At 39.7% G+C, this 18733-nt stretch overlaps 1 protein-coding gene across 2 annotated transcripts in view; it reads right to left on the reverse strand.

Annotated features, from left to right (window-relative positions):
• insyn1 (inhibitory synaptic factor 1) overlaps nt 1-18733 on the reverse strand; it is an 83279-nt gene that overhangs the window by 61581 nt on the left and 2965 nt on the right. The gene's annotated exons all lie outside the window — the stretch shown is intronic.

Consider the following 18733-nt stretch of genomic DNA (forward strand, 5'->3'; position numbering starts at 1 on the left):
CCATGTCAGTCCGGGCTCTTAGTCCAATAAGCACAGGAATTAATGTCCTCACCCATTAGTCATTTAATTGCCTTTTGGGAGTGTGACATGCATGCAGAATTAGTACTTGACTGAAAATGTGGGGCCAAAAGAAAGAGGTTTATGAGAGATAATAGGGCAGTTGCTAGCTATCCACTCCTCGCTTCCATCTTACTGCTTTCTAATGCATTTAAACTGGTGTTGCACTCTAATGCTGGAAATAGGCTTCACCTTCTCTTGGCAAATTATCAGCATGACTACCTTGCGATGCTCGACGCGATCATGGGACCAAAGGCAAAGCAAGGTGACAGCATCTGAGGTGACAGACGAATTGCGTCAGAGTTGAGCCGAGGACAAAAATGTGTTTCTCCTGTCACTCAGATGGATCTAGCATGCGCGTGGCCTGTAAATAATCACAGCACGCTCCATAAACTGCTCCAAGCCTCGGCTGTTGATCCCCGAGGAAAACCAGCATCGTCTGCCCTGTCACCTGGAAATGAACATTCAGTACTGGTAGAACAGAGAGAGCAGAGGGCAACAGGACTGGGGCGTATTCTGAAATACCGCCATAGCACACATGCAAGCTCTGGAGCTTAGGATCAGATTTAGATGATTCTCACTGGTGTTCTCATGCCACTCGGTTAGTTGTTTTAGAAGTAGATCTAAGTAGAAGGTGTAACAGAGCAAGAGAAGGAAAAGCAAGCTAAGACACCTTCTTATAAACTAGTATCTTGTCAAGCTGTCCCCTCTGGGTCCTTCCAGCACTGGAGGATGCAAATACATCAAGTCGAAAGGAGACTCTGACACATCATGTCCCTTTGCCTTCCACGGTGCAGCGTGAATAATGAATCTACGCTCGGCTCTGCAACCTTTTTCATCTTAGCCTGCCCAAAGCGGACATGCGAACACCAGATCTGTGACATGGACAGAGACAGGGACGCAGGCTGCCCACCTCAGAATTGACATTCGTGTATACACAGCCAGCTGGCACATAAACACCTCACAAGGTGACAGTAACATTGGGCCTGATTTATCAATCTTTTTCGTAAAGCTGTTTGTTTTTGCAGGTGAAACCCGACGAAAAATTCACGCCAGGTTTATAAATGTTTCTGGCGGATTTTCACCACATGCACAATGTTGATGAATGCCAATTAACTGATCCCCAAGCAAGTTCACAGCAATGACACCCACAAAACAACATGGCTTACAGAAGTGAAAATGTCAAAATGACAATTAGATGGTGAAAAAGTGTGTACAAAGTGAAGTGGGTGCGATTCCAATAATGCAGCTCAGCCACTGCACTTGCTAATTCTTCCTCCTTTTATTAGGCATTTCCTTTGTCCAAGTATTTGCCTTAATTTATGTATTTAATTTGAATTACTCTCTTGAATTTACTCTTATTCTTTCCTCAAACTAACTGGATTCTTTAGATACCAGTTTTCTAGAATTCTTGAATAACTGTTCCTGTAAACCATTTACAGACAAAGTCATTCATATTCAATTTGATAAATTAGGCTAATCAATTTTCTAGTTAAAGACTTGTTTTAAAAACAATGTCAAAAAATCTCTACATATTTCATTTTCAAAATCAAAACCTGATACTGCCTGGCTCAACTATTACTAGTCTCACATCCATTGTGATTTGATATCCTACATGTCTTAAATGCTAGAACTAATATATCAAATCCACTAATATGTCAAATCCAAGTCTTTAGAGGACTTCCAAGCCAAAAGTGTGAGCTTCATAAACTCTTAATAGCTGTCAAATAATAATAGCTGTCTTGCTCCCTTTGCCATCATTAGTCAATTAAGTTGATGCAAGCCTGTAAGATTAGAGAAACCCACCAAAGACATATCATTCATGCTTTCTAAAAGCTTAGCTTTTAGACTAGGTTTCCATTGTAACTGATCCTAGAATTTCTTGGATCAGTTGCAAGGGACTGGTTTGCTGATTTTGGCAAACTACACCAAAACTTGGTCAGATAAAGCCAAAGCATAGCAAGGAGTTAACCAAGAAGAGTTCATTTGTAGAATAATATTCAGATTTAGAGACTTTTTCATATAAACCTTACCTGTATATAAGTCTGGGTGGTTTTCCGAAGACATTATAATGAGGAAAAATGAAACTACAAAATCAAACAAACAAATATACCAAAATACCTAGGAAAACCTGATCACATGACCTACCCCTTAAATCCAACCCATGTTCATGCCTGATATACATACATCAGGTACAACTGGTACACTTTATGTGAAGGGTGACTACTAAGTAGTTGTTGTCCTTCGGATAGTCTCAGTTCAGGGTCATCACAGATTTTGATTTGGCATAGGATTTATGCTGGATGCCTTTCCTGGGCCTGCATTCTTGCCCTCCCATTTTATCCATGCAGGCTTGAGACCGGCACTGAGAGTTAACCCTTCAGTGGCTGTGTCACATCTCATAAATTTTCACGTCTCATTAGTTTTCACATAACACAAGTTCTTATTTGATATAACTTATATATGAAATGTTACGATTCATAGTGATGCAGCTCACTTTAATGCCGTAGCACAATCCAGTCGGTCCCAATCCCAATACCTGTTGCACTATTCAAACTGTCTGAGATGCAACCTGGCTGTTAGTAGAACATTTTTTTAAAGAAAGATACATAAATGGGCACAAATGACAAATGATCTTTTCCAAATGAGGACCGCCCAGATGGAAATATTTATGAAAATCATAATATATATATATATATCTACACTATATTGCCAAAAGTATTCGCTCACCTGCCTTGACTCGCATATGAACTTAAGTGACATCCCATTCCTAATCCATAGGGTTCAATATGACGTCGGTCCACCCTTTGCAGCTATAACAGCTTCAACTCTTCTGGGAAGACTGTCCACAAGGTTTAGGAGTGTGTTTATGGGAATTTTTGACCATTCTTCCAGAAGCGCATTTGTGAGGTCACACACTGATGTTGGATGAGAAGGCCTGGCTCACAGTCTCTGCTCTAATTCATCCCAAAGGTGTTCTATGGGGTTGAGGTCAGGACTCTGTGCAGGCCAGTCAAGTTCATCCACACCAGACTCTGTCATCCATGTCTTTATGGACCTTGCTTTGTGCACTGGTGCACAGTCATGTTGGAAGAGGAAGGGGCCAGCTCCAAACTGTTCCCACAAAGTTGGGAGCATGGAATTGTCCAGAATGTCTTGGTATGCTGAAGCATTCAGAGTTCCTTTCACTGGAACTAAGGGGCTAAGCCCAGCTCCTGAAAAACAACCCCACACCATAATCCCCCCCTCCACCAAACTTTACACTTGGCACAATGCAGTCAGACAAGTACCGTTCTCCTGGCAACCGCCAAACCCAGACTCGTCCATCAGATTACCAGATGGAGAAGCACGATTTGTCACTCCAGAGAACGCGTCTCCACTGCTCTAGAGTCCAGTGGTGGCGTGCTTTACACCACTGCATCCGATGCTTTGCATTGCACTTGGTGATGTATGGCTTGGATGCAGCTGCTCGGCCATGGAAACCCATTCCATGAAGCTCTCTGCGCACTGTTCTTGAGCTAATCTGAAGGCCACATGAAGTTTGGAGGTCTGTAGCGATTGACTCTGCAGAAAGTTGGCGACCTCTTCGCACAATGCGCCTCAGCATCCGCTGACCCCACTCCGTCAGTTTACGTGGCCTACCACTTCGTGGCTGAGTTGCTGTCGTTCCCAAACACTTCCACGTTCTTATAATACAGCTGACAGTTGACTGTGGAATATTTAGGAGCGAGGAAATTTCACGACTGGATTTGTTGCACAGGTGGCATCCTATCACAGTTCCACGCTGGAATTCACTGAGCTCCTGAGAGCGACCCATTCTTTCACAAATGTTTGTAAAAACAGTCTGCATGCCTAGGTGCTTGATTTTATACACCTGTGGCCATGGAAGTGATTGGAACACCTGATTCTGATTATTTGGATGGGTGAGCGAATACTTTTGGCAATATAGTGTATATATATATATAGTTGTGAAACCATCAGCAGCAGAAGAAGAAAAAATAAATAAATAAATAAATCAGTGTTTGAGGTTTTGAGCTACTGAGAAGAAGGTTGTGAAGGGCTGCTGGGCCCCTGAGCAAGGACTTACCCTTCAGTTAGAGATAACATAAAAAGAGATAAATTAAGGTTTCTCTGGACAAGTCATCTACCAAATGCTAGTAATGTAAATAAAGATGCTAGCCAGACTTATATCTGATACAGTGACAGAACATGGAGTCTCCAAGCTGAAACTTTACAGTACGAAGATATAAAACATAAACTGGTTCCTTGTCCTTAGGATAAATCATTTCACCTTCCAGTAACCAAAACATACCGAATAGCATGATGTCTTTCCCCTTGAGCAATGGGCTAGCTAATAAATTTAGCACAATATGCGAACCCATGCTATATACTCTGTGAACGTATGTTGCAACAGCTGTATCTATCAGCTCATAGTTCTCTTAGCACCTGCAAAGCCTATGCTTTTTTTAAAAATATTTATTTAATGTTCAGCTCCGAATCTTGACTTTTAATCTTCACTGATAGTTCACCAGGCGGAACATTGTGCCGTTGTGTGTTTTTTTAAATGTATTTATTTATTTATTTTATTTTTCTATTTCTGAAAAATATGTTTGCGCTGCGAAAACTCATCATGCATTCAAGCCTTAACACAATCCTACTCGACGCTGATAAAAGCATCCTTTCCCCACTCTGTGTTAAGCATGCTTGAAAAACAATTAACTCGTGTAAAAGTCAGAGTGCCATTTTTCACTCCATTAAGTGCAGTCCAGTGGTTTAATTCATAGCACAAAAATGAGGCAGAACCGTTCCCGTACACGCCCATCGGTGCAACTGCTGCAATTGATCACAGCCGGTGTGCACATGCTGTAAGCATCCGGCGCTCCGTTCGAACGAGACAACGGGTGGAGGATAGAAAGACGAGCTGTTATCTCCTCGGGTCCTGGATGTACCGACATTATCCCTCCCCTGAGAAGTTGCTGAACACAGCGTAGCGGCCTTTTGTTATGATATAAACATGGCGCTAAGCTTATAGTTGTGTCCTGGGTGTAAGTACGCACATAACCATGTTAATTATAGCTAGCGTGACCCTCGGCTAGTCAGATAATAATAAATGAAAAAGCTTTGCTGTAATGCTTAGTAAGTGTTATGCTCTAGTCAGTAGTATACATAATGTGATGTTTGTAAAGGTTCCATCTATTATTCATTATGATTAGGGGTCCAAGCACTTTTTCCTTGTAGGGGAATTCTGCAAGAATCGGCAAACCCCCTGCTGTTTAATCCATCGGGATTGCCACTGGATGCACAACATAATAATACTTTTCAACCTAAATCGGAAAATAGAATATGCAGCATGCATCCTGCCCCAAGGGGCGGGTATTGCTGTACGGTCACTGCTCATTAGCAGCAAACATGGTTCTTCAATGTGGTTTTGGCATTTGGTGAAACTTCCTGCACATTATTCACTTTTCCAACCATCTCTTGTTTATTTTGTAATGGTTATGTAACACCCATATTTCAGAGAAGTGATTTAGCAAATTGGGTTTCGCTCCCTCATCTGATCAAGAACACCATTTCAACTTTATACAAAATAGAAATACTGTTCAGACACATCAGATGCATCCTGATCTGATGGTCAACCTCAGCTTTAATGTGTACAACAAAAGTCATCGTCCAGGATAACGTCTTCATCAGCAGGTATGATTGAAGATGACTGTGGAGAAACCTCTACCTCCAAACTCCAACCTCCACTTCCACAGATCCATAAAATGCTCTCAAGCTCTTTTTCACATTTAGCTAGTCAGCTAGGCTACCGTGTGGCATATCTCAAACACTATTAGATGTTATCTAAATCATTCAACTTCCTGGAAAGACAATTTGTCGATTTACAGAATCATGGATGTTAAGCCTTTTCATTAAGATCCGAGTTTGATATATAAAAAAAGTGACATCCAGTCGGTTCATGTTGTACCGTTATTTTCTTTGGGTTGAGACAAATACACTGCAGTGTAGTGGATCTACAGGGTCTTGGAGAAGGAGATAAGCAGACGCAGAAGGCTAATCCTGTGGATTTTTCCCAGTGTGAAACGGGGCATAACAGCCTGCCTGCCATGAAGCAGGAAATTTGGAGCGCTTGTGTTTTCTGAAATTCATGATCACTCTTAACATGGTGTAAGGATTCCCCCAAACCTTGCATGTTTACTTGCAAGTTATGGGATGTGGGTGAGCAGTGGGATTAGTAGCTAACTAGCCAAGCTAGAATCTCTGTGCTGTTTACATTAGCTAGAACCTATGCACCAAAATCTCCACAACTGAATGTTGAGTAAGAAAAAAAAGCATTTTGGAAATTAGGAGCTAAACCTGACCATAATTTTGGGATTTTTTCTTCTATTAATCACCGCTATAACTGTGCTAGCAGTGTCAAATTAACACAGCAGATAACTGGAATAGTAAAAAACAGCAATCGAATTTTGCACTAAAATGCCATCTGAACGCTCATTATGTATTCTGTTCATTTGCTAAGCTCACCGATTATAGATCGATACCTTCAGTTTCCTCAGCTCTGTCAGGTACTTTGAACCAGATCACCTTCATTTAGTAGCCTGGTGTCATTATACAGGAAGTTTGCATTTCAGATGATGTTCAGCTCTGTGGTTTTAGTCCAGCAGTCGTGCCATTTAAAGCCATTTGTGTGTCCTGACATTGCCACTGGGCACACAGCGCAATTCTTTTGAAGCACTCAGGTCAGGCTTTAAAATCGATTGAACCCTAGCCATCAACAGTTCTGCAGTTTAATGTGGAGTTTGGATAAAGAGTCCATCTGGTACATTGCACACACCCAGTTATGATTTTTATCTATCGTTTTTGGTTGATTTAGAATAATGTAAATGTCTTATATATGTCATACTCAGTATTTGGCTGACAAGATATTATCAGCAGTTTTATTAGAAGAGAAAAACAATAAGGTGACAAATGTCTTAAGAGCTGTGTTCATAAGGCTGGATAACATTTACATGACAATATTCATATATATTTACAGCATTTGGCAGATGCCCTTATCCACAGCAACTTACATTTTATCTTATACAACTTAGGGGCTTTGCTCAGGGGGCCAAGTGGTGGCAGCTTAGTGGACCTGGCATTTGAACTCACCTTCTGATCTGTAGTCCAATACCTTAACCACTAAGCTTCCACATTCCCCTTAGCTTTAACTGCTTAAATACATGTTATAATACAGGGCTTAATACAGGTTCAAGTGATATTAATAAATATAATAACATTATAAGTTAATTATTTAAAAAAAACAAAACAAACATCTATCTTAATTTTGAACTTGAGGTCAGGGTTGCTCAGTGGTTAAGATGCTGGACTACTGAACCTACCTGAAGGTTCTGAGTTCAAATCTCAGCATTGCCAAGCTGCCTCTGCTAGGCCCTTGAGCAAAGCCCTTAACCCTCAACTGCGCAGCTGTATAAAGGAAATAAATGTAAGTAGCTCTGGATAAAGGTGTCTGCCAAATGCCATAAATGTAACTGGAGTGATGTAGTTGAGGTTGAGGAACTTTCAGAGCCATAATTCTTAGACTATTCTGACAGTGCTGCCAACACCACGGGGTTTGTTTCCGGTGTTCTCTCCAGTGTTTCTGGCTGCATAGTGGTCGGGTTTCAAATTTAATTAAAAAAAGTCTCTAGAGTTTGGACTTTTCAGGTGTGTATCGCTGCTAAATAAGATTTATATTGGCACAGATGTGAGTCAGAATAACCTCCAATTCTTCCTCTGAGAATTTGGAACTTTCAGTTGGAGCGGAAGTTTTTTTTTTTTTGTTTGGGTTGCAAAAATATCAATGAGAACTTGTTTCTAAAAGATTTATGCAATCCTTATGCATTTTAAAAGATCGTGACATTCATCCAAGAATCCACTACTGTCAACTCTTCCTCTCTTGGATAAAAGCACATTGTAAATGCAATGTAATTGTTCCATTAATAGAGTTATGTCACTGTCAACGTCAGTATCGACCGGCAGCTGCTGCTGATGGCTGGATTGTTGTAAAACATAATTAACACATCCTCTTTTGACAATTGGTGTATGAGAGAAGAACAAGATCAAAACCGCTGATGAGACGGCAGTGATGTCAGCGGATTTGTTTAGTAGTGAACCAAGCATGGGGTATCTATGCATTAAGCATGTTTTTGTCCTGTAAACTGTCTGTTACTGAAGACATCTTTTTGACTTCACTAAATAGAAATCAAATAACTTAGCCATATAATTGGTTCTGCTTTTCACTTATAGGTATAGAGTATCAGAAAGAGCTTATACCATGTTTCTTCTGTTACCTTTAAGGGCATTTTCAGATATATATATAATAAACAAACCAAAGTATATACTTTTGGTTTGTTTGATTTTAACAAAATATACTTATAAATAAGTATTTGGATCAGTCAATAAACAGCTTGCTCAGCTATTCCGCAAATATACAGGACATACTGCATTTATGCAGAGCTACAGCTCTTGGATCAATTTTCACCTCTTGGATCAGTTTAAGAGCTCATTTCTACTCTCTGTAAATATTTGCCCACAAATACAGTATGATGCACAGAATGCTTGGGTCACATGCAGCAGGGTTTGATTCAAATGGACCAATGAGTCAATAAGTCTCAAGTGGTCAAGGCTCTGGATCGTTGACTGGAAGATCGGGGTTCAAGCCCCAGCACCACCAAGCTGCCACCATTGGCCCTTTAGCAAGGCCTAACCCACCCCGCTCCAGGGGCCCTGCATCATAGCTGACCCTGCACTCTGACCCCAACCCCCAAGGATGGGATATGCGAAGAAAGAATTTCACTATGCTGCAATGTATATGTGACAACTTTTCAGTAGTGAACACTCTTCTGTTTCAGCTGATGCACCCAATTCTGAGGTGGCGCTCATTAATTTTAGAATTTAATTTCAGCAAAGAAATGAGGACAAGAACAAAGAGAAATAGGTCTGGACAAGTAACATATATAAAGACACAGGGGTGGCTTGAGGTTGAGCAAAAACATCCACTGACCTACAGAAAGAATTCTGATTTATTGAGGTCAATTTGGATTACAATTCAGAGATTATGTTTAGGTAACAAGATCATGGGAACTTTCTAGAAAAAAAAAGTAATTTGAGTTCAGCCTTTGTTATGCTGTAGCCAAAACCTTTCACTAATCTCCAGCAAATTGAGTCTGTAACACACGGCTGAGGACAAGACTGTAGGGCGCACTGATTTGGAACAAAGCAGGCAGTCAGATTTGGACACAGCCATAGCACATGGAGAATGGGACAAAGGGGAAACTGGCTTACATCTGTCAAGGCAGTTAGTGATTTGGTGGTTGATAATCACCATCTGAGGTGCAATAGCTTGTTCTTGCTGAAAGATCACTAAATGTAAAGTCTTGCATTATGTGCGCTCAGCTCGTTTGATAAAGGTTTTTTGTCTTGTTTTTTGTCTTGAGTTTCTGTTCTCTTATAAAGTGAAAGCTAATTTAATGGCAAATGTAGCTATATTGATGAACAAAAGAACTGACTGGAAATACCAACTAAAGTCTGTTGCATAACCACTACAATTACATTAAGGCGGATTGGTTTAGACTTTTGTGGAACCAAGCCATTATTAAAAAAAAAAAACTCAAAATGATATGAGGTTGTGAGGCTAGGGCTGATTTCTGTCTACCCTAGACTGCAAATTCATCCCAGTCATAAAAGAAATCAGCCCCAGACCCACTACTTTATGTCATTTGTGTATATTTCATAAAGCATTACAGACTTACAACCTACAATACAACTGTGTATTTAACATTTTGTAATCCTTTGCCTCTCATCACTATCTTATAAAGTGATCACTGAGAGATGTGGAGTTTGTAATGCATTGCTAATGCCCTAAAAGCTTCATTATTGAGATATATCAATAGAATATAGATATAAATACAATCTGTCACTGCCTTAATAAGTTGTCAGTCCATGAGGAAGCCCAAACAAGATATAACATTGAGAAAACATGGATCCTGAGAAAAAGAAAACTGGCCACAGCAAGGAGATAATAAAGCTCAGCCGCAGTTTAGCCTCTTACAAATTTTTGACTTCTTTTTCATACAGACATTATTAAGGTTGTGAACATGTCGGCAAAATTATAACCATACAGTGCTGTATAATAAATGAAATGCTCAAATATAAAATATTAGGATCGGAAATGCTCAGCTCCAATCTGGCTAGGGATCCATGGAATATACATTTTCAGTAGATATATGATATATTTTCGGTTAAACTGAATTACTATGGCTGAGCACTCAAATGCAAACGGCAACAAAAATCTTCTTCTGGAAAGAACATTTTAACTCACAGCTCTGTTAGAGCCTGGAGATGAGATTTTTAGTGGTGCTAACATGGAGATGTGGTTTTAGCGATCGTGGCAGTCAAGCATTTTTTTTTGCATACTACTGCAGAGCAAGATTACTTTCCACTCAATTCCACCGTGGCAGACATTTTATGGAACTCAAGAGGCTTGGAATCAAGGATACATGCACTGTAATGGGTCTTGGGTCCTTTTTAGCTTCTCTAGTGATGAGCATGCAGACCATGCACTCAGGACCAGGTTGTCTTCCCTCTGTGTTGGAGGAAGCAAGATATAACAGACTAAACCCTATAACAGAGAAAGCAGCAGCCTTTGATTCAGAGTTTAAGGCATGCTGTGGCTCTCTGTGTGCCCTGAGCTGATTCCCCTGGGCGCAACACCTCTGCTGGGCAAAACACAGGGGTGAAAGACTTGGCATTCTTTTTCTGTCTGCCTGTATCCTCACACACCCTCGATGCTGCTTGCTTTCTCTATTTCCCAGACTGAATGTGGTCTATGGTGCTATGTGATCCGACTCCAGATGCATGCACCCCCAGTCTCTTGTTTGCAAGAACATGCCACATGCTGCTTATGGACTTCCTCGAGGTGGAAAATTTTCCCCTTGTTCCCTCCATCTGCCACCATTACTCTACTGACTTTTCTTTGTTCTTGTCATTTGTGCTACTCGCTTTAGAGGACATGGTGTTTTGAGATCGTGTGCATGCAGTATGTCATGCAGGGTGGCCGTTGTGTTTCGTTTCTGCTGGAGTGCTTTGCTTGATTAAGATCTGAGGCGTGTCAGGCGTGTCTCCGATCACGGAGCGTTAATCGAACCAGAAGGCACTCAGTGTGAACTGGAACACATCAATGCTGGTGGCGCAGTTCTGCTCGGGCTTTAATATAGTACAGAGCTGGAAGAACAGACCCAAAAATAGTCATGTGTCTAATATGCATTACACTGCAAATATGTTAAAAAAATAAAAAACAATGCATCTATTAACTGCTCCACATATTTATCTCTGCATCCAAATTTAACCCAAAGTGGAAAATTTAAACCAAACTGGTGATGCGATTTATTTGTTTAACTCTTTCACACAAAGGCCAAAAGATTTCTCACATATTTGCCCATCCAAATGGTTTTGGATGTTTCCCTGTTCCCCATTCATTCCACTGAATTACTTTGTTATGTCACACTCCACACTAGTTCTTAATGGCTCATATGGAAGTAGACACTCATGGATTTAAGAAAGCATGTCTGGTTTTACCTAGACTATTAAAGCAATATATTCATAGCAAGCTCCCCAAAAAGCAGGTTAGAAAACATTTTTTTCCCACACAAATGTTTATATCTTCAAATGAATTGGTGATATCAAACCCATTTCTGTGCTCTGAGATGCCCCAAGTGCTTTTTCAAAAGCATCTATAATTTGAAGGTGTTATCTTCAACCTCTAAAATACTGTGTAAGGTTATCTGAGGTAAAAATGTCTCACATCGAAAGTCACCAGTGTCCTGAGTAATTTTCTATCAGACTTGCGATAAAATAATTCATTTGTTTGTGCTGATTGAAAATGTCTGATAAGTTAATTTCCCTGAAAGGGCTCATGCCTGCAGGAAATGCCTCCTGCACCTGCCCTGTGAACACTTCTGGCAAAAACAAAGTAGGAAAAACAGTGTGTACACAATTTCTGGGAAGAACATTAATGCAGAACACACTTAATTACATACTTAAAGACATAAATAAAGACCTTGAAACTTGTGTGCATGTTGCATACAGACTAGACCTTAATGGAAACAACCAGACGAAATAACTCTTGCTAGTTAGCTCTATAGGTAGAGGGCATAGTTATACAATTATATATTGCCATAAATCTTTTTTTTTTTTTTTTCAACTGTAGTGTGAATTACAGCCTTCAACCCTGACCAACCTATAATAGAAAAAATAAATAAGTAAAAAATGTGTCTACATTTTTATTCTACACATCACCAACAAATATGACTGACAAAAACTCATCTATATACAAAGCCAATAGAGCGAGCACTGAACCAAGCAGAAGGACAAACTATCAATTTTCTCTGCAAATTTACACTGTAGTTTGATGACAAAAGGAAATGGACCACATTGACAAACTGGGGTTTGTTAATTACACCCATAACCATTGTTTCACACAAAGAAGTGATAAGGAACAATGAGCATAAATGAAATGTGCGTTTTTCCATCTGCACCAGTTGGATGAAAGTTCTATCATAACTTAGTCTCATGTTCGTTTTTATAGACTACCACGTTCAGTGACGTAGTTTTAACATAGCATGAAGATACAGATACAGATACTCTGTAGCAGGTGAAATATATGCCTTAACCAAAACAAATTCTGTTTAAATTAAAGTTTGTCTAATAACCATACGTTTCATGTTACATTGGAATCTCGGAATATGAATTTAATTAGTTCTGGAGGTGAGTTCTTATGGCTAAAATTTCGAAATCAATTGTCCCGTAAGAAATAATGTAAATGCAGACAATCCTTTCCAGCCACCCAAAAATATTACCAATACTCAGCGTATGGCTGCTTACAAAGAACTGACCCAAGCCAAGCATTCCAAGTCAAGGGTCCTCACAGGAAATCATGCCACCAAGCTTGGGCTAAAAATAGAACAGACCGCCCACGCCACCAATCTGTCAACAAAAAAACACCAGAAAAAATCACCTAGCTTTAAATGCATGCTGAAGGCAATGTTGGTATCGTGGGTTGACTCTTTCGCTGACTGAAGCTGGACATATGTGCAACTTAGCCGGCGTTCAGTTCGGATTGTTCGTATGCCGAAAATTCTTTGTATGCCACTTGCAAAATTTCACTTCTTAAGGCAAAAATTCGTAAGGGAGGGCATTCGTATGCCACGGTTCCACTTTTTGGATTTTGTGAGGACTGTGGGGAGGATTATTGTGGTCTATGATCACAGGGCCACTTTAAGTTTTTAATGAAACACATCAATGTAACTGATCATAAAATAATCTTCAAAGTAGCTATTATACATAGTTTTACTTTAAGCAAAAAAATTTTAAAAATGAAAAATAAAAAAGTTTTCAGTATTTTAAACCAACTCCAGTGATATACAATAATGTCATTCGGTTGTTCAAAACATTCAGATTTGCATCCACTTCATGATCTTTTCCTCCTATGGTTCATTACGCTTGTTGCATGAGAACCCAAACAGAACAAGTACAAAAACAAGAAATGGGTCATTTGTGTCTCTGCTTTATTGCGAACTTCAGAGACAGACCTTGATTGAAGATGCTAAACACTTTCCTGCAGTTTGATCATGGATGTAGCATTAGCTGTTCATGTTGGATCATGTCATATGATAAGCCTGATGGAATGGAGTGTTGAAAGTCAGACCATCTGATTAAAGTTCGATTTTTCATCACTTCACTCAACCAAAATTCTACACCGCTCTAGTTTACTGCTTTGGGTGAAACTTGGAATTTCCGATTTCTGACTAGAAAAAATACTTCAACCTTCATACCTTCAACTTGGAAAATTCTGGAAGGAATCCTGAACTGGGAGTTCATCACGTGACATTAAACCAACATGGCTGCTCACAGCATCAACAGTAAACAAAGGTACACTTTTGCATCTTTTAACTCAGTTCTACCGCACATACTAATTCTAGCTTAAGCTCATTCGACATACAGAGATATTATCTTGCGAAATTTATATCAGTGACCATACAATTTACTGTAAAAGCAGATAGCTGGCTAGATTGTTTCTAAGCGAAAATAAACATGGAGGCATCCACACTGTGCAGCTTAAACACAAGAATTAAGGTTCGATAATGATTAGAAGTCTGAAGTAAGTCGAACTCATAATAACTACACCCTGACTTCCAATTCAGCTGGTGTAACTGACTGCAGATATCTGTCTGTATCCCAACCTCTCATTTTGAAATGTTTTATGCCTGTTCATACCTGACGCTCCAGACAAGTATTTTTGACCTTTCAGAAAATAGCTGTATCTCAGATCTTTAACCTTTTCCTACCATGAGACAGCAAAGATCTAAGGCTGGCCTGTACGAGTGTAATTACAGGATATGCTTGGTAGTAGGTGTGGCTGAGATTGTGATGTTCTAGAGATAATTGCTAGTAAGTAAAATTCATCACGTCTATTCTATTAGGTGTCCTGCTATTGTCTCTTAGTCCCTCTCCCTCATTCCTGATCGCTTTATTAAAGAAACACTGACTGTCCTTGTCTCAATATTAAAATGATTCATGCTATAATTGCTTTTTTTTTTTTTATAAACAAACCAAGTCCAAACCTGAAATCTTTGTAGAAGCATGAAGGACATTTTCCATCTTACTCCCTGGTAGTTCATCTCTGGCACCATTATAGTAGTGAACAAAAAGAAAGAGCCACATTATTTACTTGTTAATGAAATGTATTGATTATTCAATTTCTGTGTAACTACTGCAACCCCTACCCCCTATTTGAGAACATGTTCATTGTAGCAATAACAACAATTACTTATCCTTTAACCACCAGAGACTATTTCACTTCAGACGTATCATGCAGTGTTGGAGTCCATCTAAACATAATAATCTTAGATAAAGTAATGGGCTTGTGGAGGATTGTTTTCACACAGAAGTGTTCAATGTTTTTGGGCAAAATGGTTAATTTAGTTTGTTAATGTCCCTCTGGTCTTGTTATAAAACATCATCACTTATGTAATGAATATTCCTGTATTTAAGCAGAACCACCTGCAAATGATGCACCTTCTTTTCTATACTGGTAATTCCAATCTGCAAGCAATCCTATGGCTCCAGGATTTATGATTAACCTTCTCTGTTTGGAAAACGCTATCCAAAGCCATACTCCCAAACCAGAATGCTGATTTAAACTCATATTCCCAACTTGCTCAGGATGCTCAGGGAAAAAAAAATAAGAGTATAAAATAACTCAATGTGACCATCAAGGTATAGAAGTTACTGAATACCAGATGAAAGCGCTAAAAGAGCAGCAGGAGCTTATGATTTAGCTACTGTCAGCGGGTTAGCTCTCACTCTGACTGCCTGGACCAGGAGCAGTGTCCGTGCATTGCTGATACCTATGCTCATTCTGCAAGGTCACAAAGAGCACATAGCCTACAGAACAAACTAGTCAGCTAACGTTAGCTTGCTCGATAGAAGCTCTGGTTGTAAACTCACAGCGAACTGCATGCCTCATACAGCGGGACAAATATAGGAGCTTTCTTTTACGATCTATGAATATCTCGAGCTAAATAGACAACTAGATGAAATCTAGTGTTGAGGAAAATAATGATGGTTTTGTTTAGCCTGTTAAATATATGTATATTTCTTTCTATATTAGTCAATAGCTGAGAGTCTAGCTAGTACTTTCAAACAACTCTATTTTGTTGTTTTCTTTTCCTTTTATAAACTTTCTAACTCCTGCTTATTACCTTCAGTCCTGTCTGTCACTCTGAATCCTGAGTAAAGTTTTGTCTGAGCTGTTATACAGTATAATATATGCATAACAAAAAATGACATGGTAGATATACAATATACGGACAAAAGTGTGTTTTCACCTGACCACCACACTCACATGTGCATCCCATTCCAAAACCATGGCCCGTAATATGGAGTTAGTTCGCGTTAACAACCCAAAGATCTCATTGAAATATCGCGTTTATAGTACATGACTTTGCCCAGGTGAACCAGAGATTTGAGATTGAGTAAATGTACCCAACTCTTTCAGCAAGGACTTTTTTTTTTAATTGAAGCAGTGAATAATAATAGAAGATCTGGTCTTGACCTTTTAGATATTTGTGTTGCAAGTGGCTGTGACCAAATTAAGCCCTCGTAGTGTATGTTGCAGTAGCAGTGTAGCAACAAGAGTAGATTTCTGCCATGTGTGAGATAGCACACTCTTCCAGAATGGCAGGATTGATGACTAACTCCCAACTGCTTGTGTTATTTTATGTAAGTTACCAGCTGAGTTGCATAAGTCTTTTCTCTCACTTTCGGTCTCTCCTACACACACACACACACACACACACACACAAACAGACTTCATTTTACTTTAAAAAAAAATCTATTTCATGTCTGAAGGGACATCTAGGTCAACAGCAATCCAGCCATGTGGTTCTGCCAGGCATTTGGTCAATATTTGGTCAGAAACAGAGCAACACATCTTTAAAATTGATATATTTATAATATAGTATATGGGCTGACAGGCTCAAATAAGATTTACTAGTATCCCCTTGCCTCATACACACATATGTATGCACACACACATCACTCATATCATTGAATGTACACAAGCAATACCTTCCTGCTTATATTCACGCAATGATTTAACCGACACATGCGATACATCTTACTCCTCATCTTGTATATAGATTTTATATAATATTAGTAATCAGTACACTCTGAGCAAGCAGCCCATGGCTGTAACAGCAGTCAGGATGATGCTATAATGTCATCACCCGTACAGCAGGCAGGATTTGTCAACTATTTCTCCGAGTGCTGCATTTTTATTTATTTTTTTAAACTGAACATGTTCCTGTCTATTTATAGTGCTCATGCATATGTGAAGTGGGTGCGTGTGCAGGACAGTGGCTAGCTCTGGGCTTTATAAATAGCTAGAGCTAGCATTATTTCCACTGCTTGCCTCCGATGATCATCAATCATGTTAACGTCTGGAGAGTGTCACGGCGGTGTTGTACAATGCGCTGTAGCGTGGCCTTTTCCTCTCTTGACTGAGACACACTTTGGTGAAAGGGATGATGGGATGCAGAGGGGATCAGAGTGACAGAGTGTGGATGGAGTGTGGAGGTCCAGCTGCCTCAGGGGGTCCTACAGGAGGCTATGTGTGATTGCTGAATAGAGAGAGGCGTGCAGGTGATGAAGTGACCGGGGCACATGGATAGAATGATAGAATGATATAGAAATTTTAGATAAAGTTGGGCTAGTTCTCCTGAGAATTCTCTTTCTCGGTCTCATTCGCTCTATCTGTTCTCTTTCTGTCTGTCGCATCCACACACTCTTTCTTTCACCTTTGGTTCTTTTTTATTAAGCTTTACAGCACCTTGCAGCGAAGGACAGAACAGAGTCTAGGACAAGCAGATCTTATTCTGACATTCAGGGTCAGACATGCTTTGTTATTCTATACAGACAAACACACACACACACATAGAAAACCAAGTCTCTTTTTCATGTAGAGTAAGTAGCTGACAAACACCTACGCACCAAGGTAAAAAAGAGGAATCGGCTCCTTTCATTTTGTCTTCTATACCTTAAGAGACTTAAATGTGCACATCATGCCTTCTCACATAAGCCATATGAACTTCCTCTTCCGTAAATGTTATTCTAACACCTCCATTACAGCTCTAAACAAACACTCTCACATCTACTTATCGCTTTCTGTCATGCGTGAAGGTACACACACACTCAAACACACACCGAGACACTCACACACACTTTCTTTTTTTCAGATCAAACATAATGACACACAACATATTTGTATTTTTTTTCCCACACATACAAACACACACAATGGAATCTTTTGATCTTGTTTCCATGGCAGTTGGTAGAATACAGTAGGAATCCAGCTGATAGCAAAGTGCTTACATAACGATTGCTGTGCCAAATCCTACCTAGAACACCTCAGTGCTCTATCTCCCAATCCTTATTGCACATATTTTCCCTGCTTTACATTTAAAATCCAAACCCTTTTGGTGAATTCCTGTACAGCAAACACCCGCTTTTCCCTCACCCTATGAGTCCGGCACCTTCACCAACACCCTTCCGGTCATCCCAGGAATGATCAGCAAGTCACAAAAAAAAAAAAAAAACAGAAGGCAGCTTGTATCTGATCATAACCAGGCATGCAAAGATCTCTATTCTATCCATCTGGATGTGCAACATCAAGGAACTATTGATCGATACCACCGAGATGTTTTCTACCTATCCGGCCATATAATAGTCTCACTAATTGACCAGAAATGTTACTCTCACTGTAGGGCATCTATTTTTACTTTACCTGGGAATTAGGGCTAAGTAGGTCATATTTTTAAGAGTACTCAGGGGGATTAGATTTGGAGTTGTGTGTAAAGGACAGTGTAAAACAGAGAGTGGTTTCCAATCTCCATCCTCAAGTACCACTTGTGTTTTACCTGCTCAAACACAGGAAAAGACAGAGAAAAACAAGCTAATAGGCAAGCAAGGAGCCAGGCAAAGGGTAGTCCAGGACCAGAGTTGGAAACCACTGATGTAAAAAAAAAAAAATCTTGTACAGTGATCTGTAGTTTGGTTAGTTTGGATACTATGTGTGAAA

This window comes from Hemibagrus wyckioides, linkage group LG04, assembly GCF_019097595.1.
Source record: "Hemibagrus wyckioides isolate EC202008001 linkage group LG04, SWU_Hwy_1.0, whole genome shotgun sequence".
Taxonomy (NCBI): domain Eukaryota; kingdom Metazoa; phylum Chordata; class Actinopteri; order Siluriformes; family Bagridae; genus Hemibagrus; species Hemibagrus wyckioides.